Source organism: Lycorma delicatula, chromosome 6, assembly GCF_047948215.1.
Source record: "Lycorma delicatula isolate Av1 chromosome 6, ASM4794821v1, whole genome shotgun sequence".
Lineage (NCBI taxonomy): Eukaryota > Metazoa > Arthropoda > Insecta > Hemiptera > Fulgoridae > Lycorma > Lycorma delicatula.
The window spans coordinates 73,639,981-73,663,295 of record NC_134460.1 but is presented as its reverse complement, the minus strand read 5'-3'; the positions used below and the strand labels follow the sequence as shown (position 1 = coordinate 73,663,295).

The 23,315-nt window shown below is 25.8% G+C and overlaps 2 long non-coding RNA genes across 2 annotated transcripts; both read right to left on the bottom strand.

Annotated features, from left to right (window-relative positions):
- Positions 1-5,147: 5,147 nt before the first annotated feature.
- On the bottom strand, positions 5,148-12,770 carry LOC142327141 (uncharacterized). Its single transcript, XR_012756931.1, has 4 exons — positions 12,383-12,770; positions 11,753-11,893; positions 8,966-9,123; positions 5,148-5,515 (listed from the first exon to the last, which is right to left on the bottom strand). It is a non-coding gene; the product is annotated as an uncharacterized LOC142327141 (long non-coding RNA).
- Positions 12,771-20,224: 7,454 nt separating this feature from the next.
- Positions 20,225-21,870, bottom strand: LOC142327142 (uncharacterized). The gene is made up of 2 exons (XR_012756932.1): positions 21,682-21,870; positions 20,225-20,574 (listed from the first exon to the last, which is right to left on the bottom strand). It is a non-coding gene; the product is annotated as an uncharacterized LOC142327142 (long non-coding RNA).
- Between the last annotated feature and the right edge of the window lie 1,445 nt (positions 21,871-23,315).

Below are 23,315 nucleotides of genomic sequence, written 5' to 3'. Positions count from 1 at the left end.
GATAATTAAAAGAAGCTTTGGTAGCAACTGCTTCACAGTTTTTTAAAAATAAAGAAAAAATTAAGAAAATGAGATTTCATGATCTCTATTTGATTTTTTTATCATATTTGATTTTGATCTTACTGAATTTAATGGTCATTTCATGATCTCTTCATATAATTGAAGTTCTGTTAATAAAAACATGATAATATAATAATTTTATTTTATTTTATGTTTATGAGAAAAAAGTGATCACTGTTTTAATTAATATCTCACCTTAACAGTTGCAGAATAATTGTCTAATAAAAATAATTTTTGAAAATTTAAAAAAAAATTTATTAATTTGTAATATTACAATATTTATAAAATGAATACAAGTATAAATTATTAAATTAAAGAAAAAATATAATTGGCAGATACAAAAATGAATTTATAGTAGACAATAAGTTTGAGCTATTTTCTTAATGATAGTTTCTACCTCTACGAGAATTTCTAATTAAGATTAATTCCAATACAAAAGAGTAATTTTAAAAACTCTTAAAAACTACAATTATAAAAACTTTAAACTATACAATCTATCATGTTAGTTAATAATCTACATAGTGAAAAACATGTAACATTATGAAATTATATTTGAAAGGTATTACCATGAGCAAAATTCATCAGTTAAAACATTTATCACACATAACTTTAGTATGTTCTTTACAAATTAATTTAAAACAACGTATACAAGATGTCTGAGTTTTTCTATCCTTAGATCTGGGACAAAAAGAACACCGTCCTTTTCTTTTTACAATAGAAACTATAGATGAAGTAGAGCAAGTAGAAGGTGTCATTGTTCCATAATCTTCATCAGTATCATCCTCAGTAAAATTTTCTGTTTTCTGTCCAGTATATTGAATTCCAGGTACCATTCCAAATGGTAAAAGTTTTCCTGTTGAAGATAATTAATTAATTATTTAATTGTTTAATAACTGAAAACCAATTAAAGTAAGCATTACAATAACTGATAATATTTAAAAATAAGTTTATAAATTTATAAATTAATTTAAAAAACAACTTACAGTATGTAATTTTTTTCTTTTTCTAACAAAAACAAGTTTACAAAATATTTATTTTATATTTTATTTTGAGATAATATTTTTAAAGAAACTGCAAGATTCATTACACTTGGATAATTATTTTTATTGTCTCAGGCAAACCATTTGTTATTAATTTAACCTCAATAAACAAAAAAACACCTGTAACCATACATTAAAATCTAATTAAAACAAACTATATCTTGAATCTGATACGACTGAACTTAAAACTAAGTGTCCTGTAGTTGATACATTTAATAAATTATTTTAATAAAGGGTTCAGCTGGCCCTTTTTAACAAAATCCTTTTTTGAATTGAATATAGCTGTTTAATTTCAAAAAGTTTATAGAAAATAATTTCTTGAAAATTAAATATAGATAGATTTGGTAATATACAAATTACAAAAAAAATTAAAAAATGAGCCTAAGCCAAATGAAAATGGTGTTATTTTTCATTATAAGCACAATAAGTAAAATTTCCAAAGCTGAATTTCTTAAAATCAGTTAACATGATTTTGATACAATATATTTATTGTTATATATAATATTATATTTTCTGAATGTACTCTTCTATTTCTAGTGTAAATAATTTAATAAAATTACTAAGATATAATTTCTTTACTTACCTTAAATTTTAAAGCTGATTTTCTCAAAAAGATTTATATGATTTTAATAAAATTTTATTATTGTAATAAATTATTTATTATTGTACAGATTGATAAATTTCTGGTTGTTCAGCAAATCTGAAGAAAAGAAAAATTATATTTTTTTCACTTTAAAACAATCCACAATGTCTCCTACTGTTTTAGAAATATTGGTCATGGGGCCTTTATAATGATGAAATGTTGTGTTCTTGCCATGATTCATTCAAAATAAAATTTTAAGTAAATCAAAAAGGTTTTTCTGCAGAAGTTGTTACATATGCTTTTATGCACAGATAAGGTAGGCTCTACCCAAAATGTTCCAAACTCATAATTACTTTCTTGTAATATGTTCCTGTTTACAATTTTGCCAGGGTCAAAATATGAAAAAAAAAATACATTCATGATTATCATTTAAATTGCTTAACAAAAGGTAAAAGAGAAACACAAGTACAATAATTTGCAATATAAGGTAAAATAACAATAACACTAGTAGGAAAACAATGGCAAGTTCATTCAATAGATTACACATGTGATGCATACAAATATTTATCATAATTGTATTAATGCACATAAACACAGTTCTTGCACATATATATAAAACAGAATGATTACATGTACGTGATCCTTAATAATTTACAGTTTTATAGACAATAAGCTGTTTAAATATAATAATTAACACAAAAAATATAATTAAGATGTGATAAAAAATATAGTTTTATAATTAAAAAAAGATATTATAATTATACTAAAAATATAATAAAATTATGTAGAATAAAATATAATTTGTAAACACTAAAAATGTGGATAATTTAAGTTTACTGAAATCTGTATTAGTTGTTCTTTGGTGTAAACAATTCTTCAACTAGGACTTTTTTTAATTTTGGTAATGTTTATTAAACTCTTAAATTGTGTCTTCTACATTTTATTATTTTACAATTATTAAAATAAAACAAGTCCTTCACGATGTGTTATATCATGAACGACTTGTTTCACAAATAATGCATTTAAGAGTTCAATATTCATGTTTTTAATGTAGTTATATCAAATAAAAAGCTGATACTTCAGTTAAACTAGTCAGTAGTTAATAAATTTTATATTATAACAAATCAGCATTTCAAAGAAATACCTTGTTTTATTATTCTTGTTTTCAAAATAATAACTAAATTTGCGAATATATTCTTACATTGTTCAGACAATAATTTATCATGAATTAAGTGTAACATAGTGCTATGTGACCGTTTGAAGCACGTATAAAAAAAGAATTAATACCTCTGTAACCTATTAGTTACAGTAGCAAATTCAATAAGCTATAGGTATTTGTATTTCAAACTGAGTAATATCTTTACAACTGACTGCAGAGAAACTTAAGTCGTTCAAAAGGCAAGCTTAATCTGTGTATCACAGCCCTTCTTAAAAAACTACTTACAAGATAATGATTGACAATGGAAACCTCCGTAAAGTTCAAATAAACATACAATATTTATGTTCAGTTCATTAATTAATATTACAAATTGTAAAATTTTACTGGTATTACAATGAGCATTTTGCAAAATATCTTATAACTGCTAGACTTTATTACTGAATTCTCCCTGACAAAAAACTGTGCTTGTGAAAAATTGACCATATTCTTATTATTTCTATTATATTTGATTTGCAAGTTATCTTTAATGATAAATAAATTACAATCATTAATAGGAGAGTTTATGATTCAGTTTAACAAGAATACAAGAATTGAAAAACTTCACCCTAAAAAATCGTCATTATTATCAGAGAAATTCTGATGTTAATATTGATAAGATGAAATTGATCTTTAAATTCATTCATATTTAAATGAGTTTATATTACTCATATTAATAAATAATTAGTATGTTTGGGATTAAGAGTTCTATGTATTTTTTAAAATTATTTATTTATCTCCTTTTTCAAGTAACTACAGGTTAACCGCTCGACTACAGCTGTTTATGAGATATAAACTTCGATGAGAGGTAAAGTTGCTACCATTCCATCACAGAAAAATCATAAAATGAATTATTAATAATTTTTTTCAAAAATATTGTTCTTGGAAGAGATTTTAAATTATAATTTTTTTTTAAACAGGAGGTCAGACTGCAAACCTAAGTTTATGTTTCTAAGACTTTTATGACTGAAAAATAATTATTGCTTTATAATAAGTTTTTTCTTGTTTTGTGTTTAAGTGCTATTGCAGAAAAACCAAAATGATTTCATGAAAAACATAAGTGTATATTAATTAAATTATAATTATATTTGCTGATATGATTATAGTTTAGTAAATTATACAATGACGTAAGGAACTGTTGATAAAAATAAGATCGTCTGTTTAAGGAATGAACTACTAAATTATTTATTATGTTATTTACTGCACGTACATTTCTGTAATTTTCATTATATCTAAGTTATATGAACATATTTAATTAAAAAACTACTTTTATTTTAAAATTTTATTCCTCTATCAGAAAAAGTTAACAAATATATATTAACAAGATGTGTATCAGGGTACTTAAAATTAGATAAATTCCAACCCTGATTTGAGTTCTGTAAGTAGCCCTCAGATTAAGTGATGTTATCAGGTGTAAAATATAAATTTAATTTTTTTTTTTAAGAGATTCATGTTCTTAAATCTCTCCTACGAATATGATGATAACTTGTTAGCTAAGCTAATTATTAAAAACTTTTCTTATTGGAACTGTTTTATATTTGTTAATTGTATTTATTTCACACACTTTACAATCTGATTTTCTGATTTATTTCCAGTTACATTTATTATAAAAACTGTTTGAAGAAATAAAAATTTGTTACAATTATAACCGATATTGCAGATTTCAATGGATGATGAATCACTGTAAAACAAGCAACAGAGAATGAAGTTTTATCCTGATTGAACATGATCGTCTAAATTTCTGAATTAGCATTAATTAAGTTGCCCCGTATATTAAAAATGTAAAATATCATTATTAATAAATATGAATTTCAACTGTTTTGAATATAAAGTCTGGCATTACACAATCTATTAAAAATTAGAAGAGTTATTATCTCATTTCTTTTTTTAATTTTCCATTTTATTTTTGGGTTTTTTTTTACTAATTTTCAATTGAAAAAGATCCATCTTATAAAATCATTCAATTTCCCTTATAAGTTTTCTGTAGTAGCTTATTTGTAGCACATATTTTATAGAACATTTTTATATATGTAAACATTAATTAGTAAAAATCTTCAAATAATATATTACACTTCTAGTATTAAAACTGTTATTTTTAAGAAAGTTACAATTTTAATAATTCAATACTTATGACTTTGAAGCCATCCCTAAAAATGTAACTTTTATAACAAAAAAAGAGAGAATTTCAAGAAAACAGGAAAAAATTATCTTTTTCCAGGTAAATACAAAATCTAAATAAATGGTAATAAGCTTTTACTAATAACAAATACAATAAAAAAATATATATTTATAAAACTTTTTTCAATAAAATTTATCTAACAATCAATTAATTTTGCATATGTTCTGATTTAATATGCAGTTCATAGATATCTTTCAGTCTTGTATTAAATGAACAAACTGCACATTGATACAGAATTTTAGTGCAGTCATATTTTTTATGCCTGTCAAGGGAAGCAAAATGCTTATAACGTTTGTTACAATTATCGCATATAAATATTATACAATTATATCTCATGTGCTTCTTCAATCCAGTGATATGAAAAAAAACCTTGTTACATCGAGTACAAATGTTTCTACTCTCTGAATTAACTGCAGAAATGTTAGTATCTTGAAATTCTGTTAAATCACTAAAAGAACCTGAAAAAAAGGAAAAAATTATTACAATTGATCTATTTTTTAATTAGTAACAGATTCTAAACAAAGTTATTTTTGATATTTTAATTAAAAAATAAGGGTATTAAGTTAAACAAAATGTATTTCATTAACTTAAATTGATTTACAATATGTAGTAATGTAACGAACACTTATCTTTATTAAAAAAACACAATACTCATTTATCTGAAATTTGAAAAATAGTATCAGAAGCATGTGCATACAATATTTCATTCTGATTAAATAATATAAATGTACAGTATATTCATTATCATACAGTAGAAATAACACATAAAATTTACAGGTAAATCACAAAAAATCTTTTATTTTTTAAAAATAATTTCTGTCCACTGTTGTAATGAATAAGGTAATTTGTTTTATTAAAGATTAATTTTTCTTCTGCATATTATTTAACTATTATTTTCAAGGGATGTGAACAAAGAAAAGGTTTTTAATATGACCGATAGGTTTATAATTTTACATTTTATTAACACACATTCAAGCTTTCTCTTCACCAAATGAACTACTTCGATGGTATTTCCTTTTGTAGAACAGGATGTAAATTTTTTTCTGATAACTCAAGCAGAATATTTTTTAAATGAAAAATTACATTCTGTATGCAGAGATTTGAGAGTATTTTTCATTATTTTGTGGTCATTATAGTTTAGTCTAGTTAACTGTAGTGTTAGTCATAGTGTTATGTCATAGTAATATATACCTTATGTCGCTCTGATATTTAAAATATTTCTTTGTGATAATATAAGAAAATTAGTTTGGATAATTTCAGATAAAATAACAGTACGTATTCCTGTTTTCAGGAAAGCCTTATCTTGTGCTCAGAAGTAATGTTTTTACATCATATCTCTGTAATTATCTTTTCCTATATAAGCATTTTTGTAGTGATCATTACTTCATCAGATACCTCAAACTTTTCATGTTAAAATTTATAATAGAAAACAAGGATGTTTCAACTTCTAGGTTAATAAATACATAGCAATTATAAATGATATAATGAAAAATTATTGATAAGAACATACTCCAATTATTATTAGATAGTTTTAATTAATTTGATTTTATCATTTGTTTAATTTATTATCTTCAAAATGTAATTGTTCATTAATAACAATACAACATAATAAAATTATTATTGTTTTTCATTATGTGGATTTTTTCAGATGTTGCATTTTAAGTTTATTTCTATTATTTCCATGTCTTGTAAATGAAAAAAAATTATTATAAAATAATAAATATTATTATATTATATTTAAATACTTATTTTTTTATGCTCTGCATAACTAGATTTTTGTGACCATAAACAAAAAGAGTTGTAAATATTCTTTAAACGTTTTTCAAATGTTCTCTACTGAACATGCTTATATAAAATTTGTTATAATTATTACTGTCATAATTTATCTTGCATAAACCTGATTTATTGTAAATATTTTTATAATCTGTATTATTATTATAAGTTTTTTAAATTTTTATTATTGATTTTGGAAGCTGTTTTATGGAAATTGGAAAGATTTAAAATAAAATTAAAATGTGTTACTACTATGTTATGGGTAGAAAATTTCTATCATTATTATTATGTGGAAGAGTAGAATATGTTTTATTGTAAAATTTATATATTAATTTGTCTAATAAATTATTAACAATTTTTATATATATCCATTTTTTTATCTCTATATATGTAATTAAATTAATTTATTTTTTAAAATTATATATATTAATACTCCGTTAATCATGGTGTTAATTATTCTATCAAAAAATAGCATTTTATTTTGATGGAATGGATGTATAGTACAGTATTAAAAAATTTGATATGGACACACATGACTTCCTTGCACACCTATCAAATTACATATAACATTTTTTTTTTTAAATGAAAAATACATAAAATTTTATTTCATTAATAACTTCTGATATTTTTTCATATTTTTTTTTTTTAATTGCTATTATTAAATTATTATTTATTGTAATTTTTTTACAGTCAGAGGGTGATAATTATTAATAAATCAATATACTTAAATTAAAAAAATAAATAAAAACAAAAAGGAGATAAAGTCGGATTCAAATCGATGTGCCTTCCCCTTGTAAGATCCATATATTACATTAATTAAAATTTATTTGGCTATAACTCTGGAACCAATGAAAATAGGTACTGCTTATGATATATCATTGAAATCTCTCAATGAGGGCTTATTACTGCAGTTAAGATAAAGTCCAAAATCCAAATTTTTTTTGATTATTAATTATTAATTTTTTTTATTGTTACAACCGTTCTAAATCCAAAATTTCAACATCCTACAGCTAATCATTCTTGAGTTGTACGTACAGATCTCACACCGAAACTAGTCAAAATGGATTCAGGGATGGTCAAAATGGATATTTCCATTGAAATCTGAAATTTTTCGCAATCGTAATATTTCATTTACTTCATACAAGGAAGTAAAATTGAATTAAATTTAATTAAATATATAGCAATAATGGATATAGTATAAAAAATATTAATAATTTAATAGACAAATTTAACAGTAAAAGATATTCTATTCTTACAAATAATAGTAATAAGAACAAAAATTTTCTACCCATAATACACATTTAATTTTTTTAAATGACCTAGAGGATGAAACATCCTTCTTTTCTATTTTAATAATTTAACATAAAAAATGCGAGGCATCTGATGAAGTAATGATCAGTACTGCAGTAATGATCAGTATTTTTTTTTTATGTAGGAAAAAATATTTACAAGCAGTGTTTCAATCGTTATTATTATTGATTATAGATTGTTAATATAGTGCTATGATGCTTAATTGCAAATATATATATAAAATTTGTACCTAAAAAATAAGAAATCCTGACTAACTCATAATCAATGTTCAGCAAAAACTACAGAAGATAAACTGATTAAAATTTGTATACACATTCTTCTTATGGTGTAAGTGTACACTAAGAAAGAATTTTTTGAAATTCCAAGTTGAAAAGGTTAAAATGGGATAATATTAAATTTTATATATATTTTTTTAAATTTCTCAGTAACAAATGAAAATATATATAAACTGGATTTTTGGTGAGTAATCTTCATGTGAATATCTAAAAACTAATCTTTAAATTTTTCAAAACCTTGAAAAGAGTAAAGAAAAGTAAAAATATGTTGAACAATGATTGCATATTTTCTTCATTTTCAATAATGAGATGTTCACTTAATTTGGGCTTGCAAATACTCTTCAGATATAAAAACCATTTTTGGGTTTTATTGAATTTCAATTTTTTTTCATTTCTGTGGGATGGTGTACAATGTTGTGGCTCAATCTATGAACCACTGCTACTGTTACTGTTTGTGCAATAGGATTGGCTACCTACCTCTGGTTACTAAACTAAAAAACATAAAATAAAATAAAATTAAAAACACAATGAGAAACAAAGTACGGTTACCTCCTAGTGATACTTGCCAGGTAATGCTAAGAGCTGAGCAAAATACATTTTTACCTGTACACAGTACAGGTAAGCAGCTATAACTACTATTTTTAAGATGGAAGTCGACTATTTTGATACCCGTATTCTTCAGATCATTCAATGTTTCTGGTCCTGTACTGAATAAAAGTAAAAATATAAAATAAAATAAACCTAAAAAAATAATACTCTTTGAGGACACACCAAAATAAGAGTTAGTAAGTAGCTAAAGTAAGTAGCTACTACTTACAAACAAACATATCAGCTGTCTGTTATTAATTTGGTATCTTGATCAAACAATCAAAATTTTAAAAAGATTTTTTTTAAAGTATTATTTTATGCATATTTTTAAGTATAACACGCATATATTGTAGTGATGTGAAGGATTGGTAGGGAAAGACATACAACTAAAGTGGCAGGAGTTACCTCTTGTACATGATACAAATAATGAAATAAAAGTTAATTGGAAAGCAGATAAGTGCAACGCCAGGGATGTGAAGGAAGTTTATAGAGAAAATCCTAGGGGATACAGATTGAGAGGGAGACTAAAGAAGCAATGAATTGAAGATATGAAGGATGATTTAGTGAGAATGAATGTTAGAGGATGGAGGCGAAAATTGGTGGATAGGAGTAGAATGGCACCTATGGAGGCCAAGGCCCTATATGTGCTGTAGAGCCAAGGTGTAAGTAAGCAAGTATTATTTTTGTACCTTTTAGTAAAGGTTTGCCTAAAAATTGGGATTATTTTTTTAAAAAGTTTATAAAATTAACAAGTTCAATCAAATCAACAAATATGCCAACACCAAGCCCAATCAAGAGTAAGGAGTACCCAAACTTTTAATATTGGTGATACAAATAAATATTTATAAAATAATATAATATTAGCATAATGGCATCTGTTTCATATCCTTTAGTCTTTTTAGAATGCTATCACCTGAAATTTGAGATACTGAGAATGAACTGAAAACATTAATCAGATTATAAGTGAATGCAGTTGGACAAAATATAAGCAATTCCAATTGGAATTTGTCTGTGGCAAAAATAATTTCTATTTAATGACGTATGTTATCATATGACAAAAATATTAATAGAATTTTTCAATATTATCACATAAATTTATTTAGAATTGAATTAAATGATGGTAAACAACAATAAATGTTTTATTAATGTTAAAGAACATGGTTTATAAAATGTTTTTTAACTTTTTTTTTAAACATGTTAATAGAATTCTTTATTAACATTTTATAAAAGCTTTATTAATAAAAATTTACAAAACAGTAGGTGGCAGAAGCATCATACTACTCCATCCATAATTTTGTTGGCCAAATAATTCTTCTGTAGATAAAAGTGAAGCTAGAATATTCTATGTTAAACGTTGAAACAGAGATAAGTTTACTACCAAAAAATTTAACAATTTATTAGATATTCCACAACAGATTTTTGAAAATATATTCTTATAGATTTGGGTAGAATCAAATCAGTATAATAAAACTATGTAGATACTGTAGTGATGTGAAGGGAACAGTGGTAAGGAGAGACATACAATTGAAATGAAGGAGTAACCTAATGCACTGAGTATTTTAAGAGAATAATGGTGATAAGCATCTACATTTATATTACACCTTTCAGCTGCTAACAACAGCACTGACAATCAACACAGCAGCATATTGTTTTAAGACATATCTTCATATATAAAACTTAATATTATCACATTTAAAGGATTTAAAAATGGTTAATGCTTTAGAATTAAGTAATTTCACTTATTTATTCCCAGCACCTTGTTACTCTATTGCACAATCATGTATTACTTTAAAGAAGGAAAAAATGAAAATACACTCAGAAAATCATAGAAGAATTTATTCTTAAAATATGCATAGATTAAATTTCCTTAAAAAAATAATGAATTAACTACTGTAATAATGAATTTATCAAAATATGAAAACAAAGAATTCTTTTATATAGTAACACAATCATAGTTATGCAGTTAATCATGGTATAAGATTAATATAAACAAACATTAAATAAATCATAAATGGTTCTAAAAGATGAATTCACTTAATGTATATATTTGTTCTATATATAATCTGATAATAATTTACTTCCTCCTTCAAATAATAATGACTATATTTATGAATAAAAAACTTATTTATGTAGTACAAACAAAGAAATAATATTTTGACAGATTTCATGGCCCCCTTTTAAACTATAAAAAATTATTATTTAACAGTAACATTTTTATTTTGTTAATAAATTAACATATATTATTAGTTTTTAGTTTTAAACTAAACAAAATGTGATAAAAACATTAATTTTGTCTTTTCATATTTTTTATTCTAAAGGTAAAAAATAAAATTATAAATTCTTTGAGAAATTTTTAATTATCAAAAATTGTTTATGTTAAAAATAAAGGATACATTTTTCTTTTTAAAATGTTAATTTATTGAAATTAAATTAATAAAAAAATATTTTTTTGTTCATTAAAAGGAAAAAAAAACAGAAATAATATATAATGTGGTGTTACATGGACAATTAAGTAATCTAAGAAACACAGTTTTGTTTATAAATTAGGAAATAACATGATTTCACTACTTGAATGGGTATTGCTTTTTTCTACATAGTGTTTAATATCAATATGACTTTTTAATGTACCCTTTTGTTTAGCATTATAATTACAATAGGGGCACTGAAACTGCGGTTCTTTACCGCATTCGTATTTTTTATGTCTATATAAAGAAGCATATTGTTTATATGTTTTATAACAATCCTTACAGGTAAATTCACCACAATTATATTTCATATGAGTTTTTAGATCGGCGTAATGAATAAATACTTTTTTACATCTTTTGCATTCATTGTACATCTGAACTGTAATTCTTTTGCCATCGATAATTTCAGTGCTTCTAAAATCAACTGAAAATAAAAATATTTATATGAGCAATATAAAATCACCAACATCACGAATAATAAATACATAAATCAGTAAAAATTCTTTCTGATTTACAAACAAATAAGCATGTGAAAACACATAAACATGAACACACATGCACAAATAAACACATATGCATGCACGTACATATCTAATCGCAAAGATATCTTTGGTTACAAATTTACAGACACTGAAAAATTGTAACATTAGTTAGTACTTTTTAGGTATTTTATACTGTATTAAAAGTAAACTATCTAATTTACATAAGCATAAATTCAAAATTCTTATTGAAGTTTAAACAACATTTAATAAAAAATAAGTATATAATAAAATACATAAGTATATTTTTTTCATTACACTTTCTGTATGTCTGTTTTTTACTTCACAACAGTTCTAATTACAAAAAAATCCTTCATACCGATTAAAATTATAAACTGATTAAAATTAAATAATGTAACATTTTATCTGATTACCTGCAAAAAACCTATATATCTGATATAACCTGCAAAAAATCTTTTTAAGTGTCGGATGTAAATTTTACAGTCACCCATCCAAAAGAGAAATTACTAGTTTGTTAATCATACTTTCTTAGATTCATATTCAACACAATAAATAAGGTATTTCACTGTAGCGTTTCATTGTTTTAGTAATCATGTTTGTGTATGAGGCTGCAACATTGTGTGTTGAAACAACTGAGTTTAATGATGCTAGATGTACTGTTATGTTATTTGAAAGGAGTACAATAATAGATTTGTACAGATCTCTCTAATCAACTTTTAAAGTCTGTATACAGTTATATTTCATTTTATAGTTAATATTAGTTTTCATCTATTTACAGTCAGATTATTTAACTTTTAAACAGTTTACCATTACTATACAACCTCCTATTATATTAATAAATTTTTAGCTCAATATACTAGAAAGGCAATACAAAAAAAATGTACTTGCTAATGAAAAAACAGTATCCTGACTCATGAAACTTAGTTATTTCAATAAATACGCGAAGCTGCAGATTCATATATTGATGTGTGTACAAAAACAACAGCATGCTGCAGTGAATTAAATAAATAATTTGGTCAGAGGTAAGAAAATATATTTTGTTTGTTTGAAAAGATTACAGGTTATTAAAAAAACATTAAGTTTTTAAGCAAAAACAATCTAAAGCAAGTTTTCTAATCCAAACACTGTCTAAAACATCAATCATTATTAAATGACTAAAAACTCTTACTTATTTTTATTAGCTTTTTAATGCACTAAATAAATTTGAAATTCAATTTACTATTGGGAAGTAAATATCTAGATCAAGGACTAAAAATTTTCTTCTAAATGAAAGTTTGATGTTTTCCACATCATTAAATATACTTTTGTAGAGGAGGTAGATAGTTTAGGGTTAACATATATGGCAATGAAATGGCTGATTGGTTGCAAAGAATCAGCAGCAGGCAAGAAATTGGAGAGACATACATGGCCCTACTAATACATACATGACCATACTAATAATACACGGTCCTATAAGCTAAAGCCTACCTCGAGCAGTCAGCGTTGCTGCATTTAGATTAAAAACCAGACATGACTATCTGGCCTCGCACCTACATCTCATATGAGTTCTGACCTCTCCAGCATGCCAACTCTGTAGCCACAAAACTATGGATGCAGACCATCTGAGAGCCTGCAGAGCTCTTGAACATTAACAGAAGGATGATGAAGGCCCCATTTACACAGAATCCGTCTATACTGGTCAGCGCGTTACAGGATGGCTCAACAGTCAAGGGTGTGTGCTGGCTAGAAAGTTTTTCACTTAACCATCATATGTTCTTGTTGATGAAGTAAACCATATTTTATTAAAAATAATTTTTAATTAATAAATAAGTTAAATATTTTATATAAAGTTTTTATTACATGTGGATTCAGAAGGATGAAAACAGTATGTAAAAGATGCATTATCAGGGTCCATTGTGATAAAAATATCACCATCTTTACCATGCTGTACAGTCTGAAATATGTCTTAATTATACTGCATTACTTGCCAATTCTTTAAACATCTACTTATATTAACAAATTATGTTTTGAGAAACCTGTGTTTAAATAATCTTTATAAGGTAAGCAAAAACAATTAAAAATAATAATAATGTTTAAAAACAACGTTAAGCAACAAAATAGTCTTGTATATATGCAGCTATTATCCTAACAGCAGGTTTGAACACTAATACTACAGTAGTAAACCTGAATCATAGTGATGCATCATCAGTTGTGGGATAATAATGATTTTTTCAGATGGAAATATTAAATTATTTTAAATTCCATTACTCATGTACGATATGTAACCTAGAATACCATACCGACTGAAAATTACTGATCATCTAGAAAGGGATAGAGTAAGAGCTATTATTATGTTAATGGTAAAGAACATGTTTAACTCTAGACTATGGGATGCTTAACATACAAATACTTTTATAGAAAGGAGATTGTAAAGCATAATTATTTCCAATATGCAAACATAATAAACAAAATCAGCTATTTACCTTAATTATCTTAGCAATACTGGCATGTATCTGACCAGTAACTGAATCAGCTTGCCTCTGAGTTCAATAAAAGAAATTGATTTTTACTGACTTAATTAACTAGCACAATTTCATTCACAAAGTTGTATTTATTACTTTTTTAGATTGTATTAATTATACACAATTTTCACTTATCATGGTAAACTGCTACTTATAACTAGCCTTTCATTAACAACAAAGTCAGTAGAGTTTAAATTTTAATAATGATAATTAAAGTATTAATATCAATAAACAGAAAATAAAATTCAAAAAACTTTCAGTTTTTTAATGGTAAATTAAATATTACAAAAGAAATTAATAGATCTCCATGGTGGAGTAATAGCAGCTCAGCATTTCATCCAGAAGTCCCAGGTTTGAATTCGTCTGGCATATAATTTTTCATATGCTACAAATTTCCATTTTCATATACCCACACACAACTTTCTTTGTAAGCTTCTGTGGTAAATTAACTTATCAGTCAAAAAAAGTACATTCTGCCAAACTATAATAACTTATGAACAATTTTATTTTAATTCAATTTTTTTGCCACTTAACTATTTTAGTTTAGTTCAATTTTACTACTCTAAATAGTACAGATGCAAACAATCCATGATATATATATTATGTGTGTCTACAGCCACAAAGAGAATGAAGTTACGCTAGGAAATCAGCTGAGAAAGTACAGTTTGCTAAGGTGTGATAATTCTGTGCAGAGTAAATACAAGAATTATAACTTTCAATGCAATTAATACCATAACCCTCCTTTATATTTTGCAGCAGGAATGTAATATTAAATGGTTAAAAAGAGAAAAATTCAAACTATATTTATGAAACTTATTGTATTACAGTAAACCTATTGTATTACAGTAAAAATAAAAAGGTATAGAATAACAAACTGCAATATAGAAAATGGGTTATAATAGAGAAATGACAGAATAGGAGAGGCCAGAGTGCTTCCAATTTTGTCATATGTTTGTCCATTACAAATAATTTTCTTCATAGTCATTTCCTGAAGAGAATATACAGTCAAGGAAAAGAAAAATGAGGGGAAAGATGAGATAATGAAAATGCAAATATTATGCTAACAAGCAACCCATTAGAATGTGAAAACCATCATCTCCATGATTTTTCTTCACCTTATTGTTACTTGAGAATATCCTCAGTGCTTACGTTTTCTCCAACCTGGCATAATAAACATATAACAGACAAAAAAAGGATAAATGAAAGAAATAATTATCAATGTTAACTGCAATATACTCTACCTACTGCAAATATGTAGTCTAATGTGAACATATTCTGGTTATAACCCACATTTTGACATAAATGCAAACTTTTTTTTATTGTTCATAATCAGTACACGACCATTTCAACCAATTACTTTGTAATCCAAACTATCACATAAATTAGCAGATATTTCACGCTGACTTTAAGTTTTAAATATTTCAAATACATAAATTTTAATTGCTTATTATTTGCAATTTATACTTCTGTAAGTAACTTTATATTAGAGCATTTATACTCTTATTAAGAGTAATTTTTTCTCACAATTATATAACGTCTAATTCCTAATAATCTAAAACAAAATATTTAAAGCATTTCAGGTCAGCAATTTTAGAATATTAAGATGCATATTTGTATGTTAAAATCATAATGTACTTTACTAATTTAACCATGCTTTGATATTTTTATGGTTAGATTAAATTGGTTGGTATTAAACATTTAATAAATAATAAATTCTGTAAATTAAACATAATGTGTAGTTTATATTACCATGTATAAATATTTACCTTAAAAAATATTGAAATTCTTCACAACATACTCTGTTGTGAATGAGAATTAAGAACACAATTTTATTTTCTTAAAGATTACTTTGATGATTAGATAAAATATATTTTGTTTGTATTCATTTAAATTTTTTACAATAAATATATGCATTACTAACAAAAATAATTACAGAATCAAAATTATTTTTGATTCTTTAAAGTACTAAATATAAAATAACTGGATTTACTATACTGTAAAATTATTAACAATACAATCTAAACAATTACATAGAGTTTTTTGTCTGGGCTGATATTAAAAAATACTGAACAATGGAAAATTTCTTTTTTAAAGCTTATTCTTTTCTGATTGTCATAGGATGTATAATAATTGCATCAGCACACCTCCCCTCTCAACACCATTCTAATTTGGTACCCCTTCATGTTAATATGATTAAGACAATTTATATGAATACATAATGTATAAAAGAATATACTGGTGAAAAAATTGTTTCACACATCCACCAAACTTTGGAATCTGACTCTTCAATACAATGGTTAATACAGGATTCTGTAAAACCCAGGTTATAGTGAATTATAAAAATAATCACTGTTTTACTTAAGGAAAATTGAAGAACTTCTTCAATAATTTTTTTTTTTTTTAATATAATCTACTTTCCGAATCTACTTTCAGAAAAATAAAAAAATATAATGATGTTCAAAAGGTTTAGGCCCCTTGTCTTCTAAGCACCCTAACGCATCCTCAATTAACAAAAATTGAAATATTCAGGCCATTCTTTTTCAGAGTGTGGTGTCTTCAGAAAACCAAAAGTTAATTATGAAAATACCACGAACAAGACTAAAAATAGTCAAGTACTACAGCAAAATGATCTTTCAGATAGAGGACTTGTAAATGAACCATTAGGTAGTTCATTCAATACCTTGATACTGATAATCAATAAAATAGAACAGATATTATATTTAATTAATAAATATATATATATTGTTTATGAATATTTATAATGTGAGTCATTTAAAAATTCATACTATTCTTCTTTCTCCTAACAATTAACAAAATTCTTCAGGTTAAATTAATGACGGTCAACATCTCTATGTAGTTATTAAATTAATAAATAACAAAACAATTTCAAGCAACAATTGACTCCTTACAATGAAATATTTCCTGTTGAGTAGAAGCAGCACATAAAAGGTTCCATTTCATGACAGAAAGGGGTATGTTAATTTATACTGCCTATTCCGTCTTGGTAGAGAGATGTCGGAAAATATATTTAACTTAGTGAAAAAAGCAATGCGAAATCTTTAAGGAGAAAAGAGGAGATATATCATAGTATACGAGATCTGTTCAAAATATACGTAGACTGTTTGAATTGCGTGGTTCCAATTGGTTCCAGTCAAATCCACTTAGCGTCGCCATGTTTATACAGATCAGCTGATTACAATGCAGTTTTTTGATTGCAAATATCATTATTGGTTGCTTAGCTACATGGTTATTTGTGAAATGTGTTTTTTTCATTTGGCAGATTTTAGAATGAGTGAATGAGTGATTTTAGCATGTTTTAAGTGGCATGGATGTTTTAAAGAAGGTCGTCAATTGATTGAAGATGTGGAGCGTCCTGAACATCCTTCCACATCAACTGACAACTCACATGTAGACAAAATCCTGGTTGGAGCAAATCGATGTCTGACCATCAGAGAAGTTCAATGAAGTTCTCAATCGTCTGCTGGATGCTATCCGGCAGAAAAGTGGAAGAGTGGTGACTGGTTTTTTCATCAAGACAACGCTCCAGCCCATTCAGCCCTCAGAACTCATGAGTTTTTGGCCAAACACTCGATTAATGTTTTTCCCCACCCACCCTACTCACCTAACGTTGCTCCTTGTGACTTCTTCTTGTTTCCCTAACTCAAAAGACCTTTGAAAGAAAGAAGATTTGAGACGATTCCTGAGATTGAGGCAAATGCAATGAAGGCACTGAAGAACATCACAAAAGAAGCGTTCCAGGACTGTTTCCAAAAGTGGAAACATCATTGGGAGAAGTGTGTGCGTCGGGGAGGAGAGTACTTTGAAGGGGATCCAGACAAGTAACTTCTAAATAAAGTACATTTTGTTTTATGACGTTAGTCTACATATTTTTTGAACAGACCTCGTATTTAGTACACCTGCTATATGTTTGTTATTCCTGAGCAAGGCACAACTCATGAACGATAATTTTACTGCAAATACTTTCTAGTTTTCTTTGTTATACCTTCTATAAGGTGTTAGAAACATAATTGTAAATATTATATTTAATGTTCTCTGATCTCCATGGTAAAGTGGTACCATCTCAGCCTTTCATCCAGAGGTCCTGAGTTCCAATCTTGATCAGGCATGGCATTTTTCACATACTACAAAATTTTCATTTCATATTCCCAAGCACAAGCTTTTTGCTTATATGGTAAAATAAACACTCAAAAAAAAATAAAGTGTAACAAGATCCAAGTTAAATTCAAAAATGTGATTTTTTATTCATTCTGTGAGCCATTATTTAGTTATTAGGCAAAGATAACTTTTTGCAATAAAATTGTAGAAAAACATAAAAACTAATCATTAAATAGTAAATTTTAAAATTAACTTAACCTGTTAATTCATGAGAAAATTATACATAATCAATATAAATATGTATGTGGTATTTGGGATATAACATAAGGCGCTTGGTGGGAGAAGGCATTCAGTGTTTTAATAATAAAATGTAAAAAGGTTTCATGAATTAATTAAGTATATATTTAATTAATACTTAAACATAAACACATACATACTTAAACATAAATTTAGTAAGTTATCAGTTCAATATGACTTCTATTCTATGGAAGTACACTAATCATCAATCGTATGCTACTGGAAAAAATTACAATGAAAATAAGTTAATCCATTACTAGAGAAACATCCCCAAAATTGTGATACTAGGTTATTTAACAGAAACCTATGTATATTCTTTTTAAGTACAAGTTAACACTCATATGTTATATTCAGGAGAATCCAAATTCAAGTTCAAAATGTACACAATTATTACTTTTTCCAAGTTGGATTTCCATGATCTCTTATGCTTTTACAGAGACATACTAGAACAATTCAATTCCTAGATTCCACTGCACATCACCCAAAAAATAGATGTAAGAAATTATTGTTTTTAATTAAAAATTTGATGGAGCAGTAGTCTACCTACTTTTCATCTTAAAGGTTCTGGACTCGTCGGATTCTATTCAGGCTCATCATTTTTTACGTATTATGAAAATTCACATCTCATCAACAATAACTGTAACAGAACTCAAGTGTAAGAGAAAATAAGTTTAGTGAAATCAGTTTATTTCATGTTATGTAGTTGTCTGGATAAGTATCGTCGTGGTATACCGGCTAGATCTAGGAAGTGTTGTGCAATAAGTTATTACATTACACATTAAATATCATTAATTAAAATGTTATTGCTTGTTAAAAAAATAAAAAATAGTTGCTGATGATCAAGTTATTATAAGAAATTATTTATATTTAAATAAAATTCTTTTGAATTGAAGGAATGTTTTTAACTTCTTACATAACTTTAAACATAAATTATTCAAATTTTAATATAAAAATGCAGATACACTAAGCAATAAACATTTATTTATATTACATTACAGTGAGTAGGGTGGAGTCAACCTCTTCAAATGTATGTATGACAAGGGATCATAGAGTAAAACAATTGGAACCAATACCATTAGTTATCTGACCTGGCTGATATTCATCTGCTAGCCAACCGGTATTATGTTCACCTACAAATTACGACCAATAACAAGTTTTATATCTATATAAAAAAAAAAATGGTATTTGCTGCTACTTATATTCTAAAAAAATATTATTGAAATACAAAGTTTTTCTACAATAAATTTAATGAGAAAGTTCTCTTAATAAGATTTTAATTTTTTTTTTTAAGAATGTGCAAATTAATAATGATTCAGGAATGTTTACAAATTAAAAACAAAATTCTCACATTTTCAAATTATTTTAATTATAATTTACCAGTAAAATAAAATAAACTAAGCGATATAAAATTCAAATGAAAGTTATAAAAAATTATACAGTAAAATTCTTAAAACCAAATTCAACATGTTTCCTAAGAACATGAGTATTTAAATTTTCTTTTCTTTTTGATACGTGTGGACAATGTGGACAGTAGAAATGTGGTTCCTTTCCACATTCATGCTTCTTATGTCTATAAAGTGAAGCGATCTGAGTATATGATTTTGTGCACTGATCACATGAATATGTTCTATTAGGTTTTGTATATTTTTGAGGAACTAAACTGAAATTTTGCCCAATGTTGTAAAATAAACCTGAAAAAAGGAAAAACACGGTATTAGAGGCAATACATATTAAAAATGAAATTACAGTATTACGTAAATTAGAATTGAACAATTATTTCTGTTTATCAAACTAATAAATAATACTCTTTGACAGACACAGTAAAATTACTTTTAGCTAGTAATTATTATAGGAAGAAAGATTAACAATTTTTTTTTTAATAAAAACAAATATTTTTAAAAAGAAGTTCATTAAAAACTGAGTTACAAAAACTACAAAACTTGATCTTTCCATGCGAAGAAGCTTCATTTTTACTGATAATAAAGGAAATCTCAGGCAAGACAAAAAAGTGCATTTCCTTACAATCTAATAGTTACACAATACATGCCTGGAAAATTTTGGGAGTAGGGTAGCATTCAGATAAATAACTGGATATGAGATAAGGCTGAAATCCCAATGTTATAAGCCAGATTTAAACCAACCACTTCTCGTTTGCTTATTAATTTTTTAGTTAATTTATTTTACAATATGTGTAAAAAAACAGTACTAATATTAAGTGCGCGGTTCATTTTCTTCTAAAAACTCATACAATATTAAATTTATCTGTTGTGTGTCATAACTGTGAGGTTGTATGTGAAATGACCTGACACCATGAGTATAAGCATCGTATGTTGGGTTTACTAGAAAGAATAAGGAGTGAAGTGGTTTTCCATAGAGTTCTTTATTATATTGAATATTTTATGCATATCAGTACGCTAAGTCCACCAGAATAAAATTGATTCTGCCCTACTACTTTTACTCTGTTCACCATATGAATTGGCTGTACAATAAACAGTACTGCTTAGAGAAACCAACACTAACTTCTGTTTCTTGTAACTCAGATGCTTTAAACGCAAAATAATCAACATTATTTTTAAAGCATTATTCCAATTTATATATCAAAATGTAATTTTACAGATTTTCCATAACTACAAAGAGAAAATAATGAAGGAATCAATAATAATGAAAGAAAAATGAAGGTTAACATGCAAACTAAATATTACCAGATCAAAATAAATTTTACATACATATGCTAATTTCTAAATAGTTTAAAAAAAGTAACTACAAGACAGTCAAATTTTTAGTTTTAATTTACTTACAATATGGTAATTATTATTAATGTTTAGTAATAATTATAACTTGCCTCTAGCAGAACTCTCTCTCTATTATGTGTTGACAGCCATTCTGTACTGTAGTATCACGCTGAATGTTATGTTATGTCAGCACTTTTATGTTCTCTGAATAGTGTTTATGCTATGCACTATCAGTTTGACCTATAGTAATATATGAAATGGATATATGCAATGGATTTCAATGCAGAAGACTGCATTGAAAGACTGCATATTTGTTATTTAATATATATTAATCAGCTGCAGAAATAAATAAAATAAACACACCAAAAGATTGTAAAGAGAATTAAGATAAAAAGACATTAAAAGAAAAGTAAAGGAAGAATAATCATGAGAACAAACTTTCACATAAATATCTTCTACAAAAAAAAACTTGGTTGTATTATCAATACTGTAATTAGTGTAAAGAGGTAAAGAGAACTTACTGGTACTTAAATTTTTTACTCATTACACAGATATTTAATAGGGGTAGGATATTATGCTTCTTATCAAATGTTTCTACTTTTACAAATAAATATTTTTCACATTCATTCCTTAAATTTTAATTGGTACATGAGAATTTATTTAAAAATTCTGAAAATTGTTTGGGTAATAAGTTCATGAAATTTTACTAATTCATCAGCCAACTCAATTATACTAAACAATTATTAAAATCAAAGATCACTAAGTTAAATCACAGCAAATCCAAATTTTACCTTCTCTTTCAAATTAATACTACTATTTTATATAAGGTAAAATAAAAAAACCATAAGATGCTACCAACAATACAATATTACTGGGAAATAATTTAATTCTATGATTTGTAAATTTTAATGGCTGAAATAATATAATAGATCAGAGTTCATTAAAACTTCAATAAAAAACAGTCTCTGAATTCATTTCAGTGCAGGCATATCACCTAAAATATTGAATGGGAACTCCAGAGCAAAATGGATGATCATATCTATCATTCTTATCAAGGAAGGAACAAGGTTTTTTAAAATGTTCAACCGGACTTGCCGGTGCAATCTGATTTATGTGTATTATTATTTCCCTAAAATTTAATGAGTGGTAAAGTTATTTTGAATTTATTCACTATTATTTAGCACTTAAAAAAAATAATTTTAAGGTTTACGATGAAAGTCTTCATTAGATCTCTTGTGAAATAATTATCTGAATCTTTACCCTTTCTACAAATGTCTTTCTTTATGACATGTATTTCCTAAAAACTATGAAACGTCAAGTCACTTATTGGAAGTACTTTCTTTTATTTATGAGTTATAATTTCATTTTTGATTTGAATAAATAACATAATTATATTGTAATTTTTTAAAGTCGCATACAATACCTAAATATTTAATATTTAAACTTTTTGTTTGTTTAAACATAATTATCACAAAAGTTTGACTGCATCCTCAAAAGTTTTATGTAAAAAATGTTGGCATGATAATTGACTTTTCTTTAAAAAAACTACCAAATGTTATATAAAAATACCTTATCTGAGAATTGTTTTTCACTTTCTGCCTACTAAAGCTACCAAACACTTTTAACACATAAATTCCTTAAATGATTGTGTATCTGGCAAAAGATTATTTGGTTTTAAAGTTTTAAGCGGAACTGATTCA